Source organism: Phodopus roborovskii, unplaced genomic scaffold (assembly GCF_943737965.1).
Source record: "Phodopus roborovskii unplaced genomic scaffold, PHOROB, whole genome shotgun sequence".
Taxonomy (NCBI): domain Eukaryota; kingdom Metazoa; phylum Chordata; class Mammalia; order Rodentia; family Cricetidae; genus Phodopus; species Phodopus roborovskii.
The window spans coordinates 7,685,758-7,687,886 of record NW_026126418.1 but is presented as its reverse complement, the minus strand read 5'-3'; the positions used below and the strand labels follow the sequence as shown (position 1 = coordinate 7,687,886).

Genomic DNA, 2,129 nt, shown 5'->3' with positions numbered 1-2,129 from the left:
CACAGAAATAGCTGACTTGAGCAAGTAGCAGCTCACTGACTCTGAAATGACTGCTGGGGAAACTGCATAAGACTGAACTAGGCCCTCTGAATGGGGGTGACTATTGTGTGACTTTGGCAGTTTTTATGGCCACTAGCAGTGGAACCAGTATTTATCCCTAGTGAATGTACTGGCTTTTGGGAGCCTATTCCCTGTGGAGGGATACCTGATTCAGCCTATAGAGGATCTGTGGGTCTTGGCACTGTCTCAAGTGATGTGAAAGACTTTCTTGATTTCCCATGGGAGGTAGGGTAGGGAAAAGATGGGGGAAGTTGGGAGGATGGGAGGTAGAGGGAACTGGCATTAATATGTAAAATAAGATTGTTTTAAAAAGAAAAAAGAAAAAGGTAAAATTAGAATTTGTATTCTAAAATTGTCCCTTTTGTGCTTTTTAACCTTGATCAACTTATGTATTCAGATATTTATCACTATTGATTTACTTCAGAGTGGATACTATCATGAAACTCTCTCTCTCTCTCTCTCTCTCTCTCTCTCTCTCTCACACACACACACACACACACACACACATCCTTTGAGATTGTATTAAAAATGAAATTTTATACATCTAACAGGCTTAAGACAATTACTGATTTAGTGACCTTTAGTGTAATGCAAGAGCTACCCCAGTGAAGAACACAATTGATTATCCTATGCCAAACTGTCAGCCCTGAAAACTTATTTACAGGTAGCACTATAAAAATTGAATGGGTTGGCTTTGCAGACGCCGCTATCCCTTGCTGCTTCTTCCTGCAGCCATGGTCAACCCCATGGTGTTTTTCGACATCAAGGCCAATGGCGAGCCCCTGGGCCGCGTCTCCTTTGAGTTATTTGCAGACAAGGTTCCAAAGACAGCAGAAAACTTTCGTGCTCTGAGCACTGGAGAGAAAGGATTTGGATACAAGGGTTCCTCCTTTCACAGAATTATCCCTGGATTCATGTGCCAGGGTGGTGACTTCACACGCCAAAACAGTACTGGGGGCCGGTCCATCTATGGAGAGAAATTTGAGGATGAAGCATACAGGTCCTGGCATCTTGTCCATGGCAAATGCTGGACCAAACACAAATGGTTCCCAGTTTTTTATCTGCAACGCCAAGACTGAGTGGCTGGATGGCAAGCATGTGGTCTTTGGGAAGGTGAAAGAAGGCATGAACGTTGTGGAAGCCATGGAGCATTTCCGGTCCAAGAACGGCAAGACCAGCAAGAAGATCACCATTTCCAACTGGGAATAACTCTAATTCTTTTGACTTGTGGGCTTCTTACCCACTAGACCATTCCTTCTGTAGCTCAGGAGAGCATCCCCCACCCCATCTGCTTGCAATGTCCTGTAATCTCTGCTCTCACTGAAATTGTTTGGGTTCCATATTTTCCTCATTCCCCTCCAAGTCTAGCTGGATTGCAGAGTTAAGTTTATGATTATGAATAAAAACTAAATAAGAACTGTAAAAAAATTGAATAGGTTATATTTATGACTATATGCACATATATACATATATGCATACAATAACGATCAGTGAGGAAAAAAGGACCATGAATTTGAAGAAGAGTGAAGAAGAGCCCTTTGCTGGTCCTAGAAGGACCAGTCATTTAATGAAAGTTAAATAAAACATGTGTATCTTGTCAAGAAGGGACAAAATTTACACTTTTACACTCTGTTAGGGTTGATAAAGAAATGATGTCTCTCTAAGAAGCTGGTCTTTTGGCTAGAAGTTAAAGGCCATTTAGATTTTAAATGAAAATAATGAAAGAAATACAAATGGACTGTATGAATTACTGCATCAGTTTGAGTGCCTGACTGCAAATGAAAAACATGTCTATACCATTAGGCAACCAAGCAGAAGAGGGCTACCAAGCTTCCCATGATGCAATCTATCTTCCATGAGTCCTTGCTGATCCTCAGTCTAGCTTTCTGTATCCATTCAGGCCAGGTTCTTTCTCTTTATGTTTCACCAACAGATACACCTGTTCTTCAATACCCAATTAGGCTTAGACAGGACAAGCCACAGCAAGCAGACACAAAAAAGGCATTGTTCTTGTTTTCTTCCCCGTCCAACTGCCTCAATTTCTTAAAGCTAATGACAGGAACCGTACA

General features: G+C 41.6%; 1 pseudogene; it reads left to right on the top strand.

The window, feature by feature from the left end:
* The first annotated feature begins 776 nt into the window (after positions 1-776).
* Positions 777-1,269, top strand: LOC127221806 (peptidyl-prolyl cis-trans isomerase A-like; annotated as a pseudogene).
* The last annotated feature ends 860 nt before the right edge of the window (positions 1,270-2,129 follow it).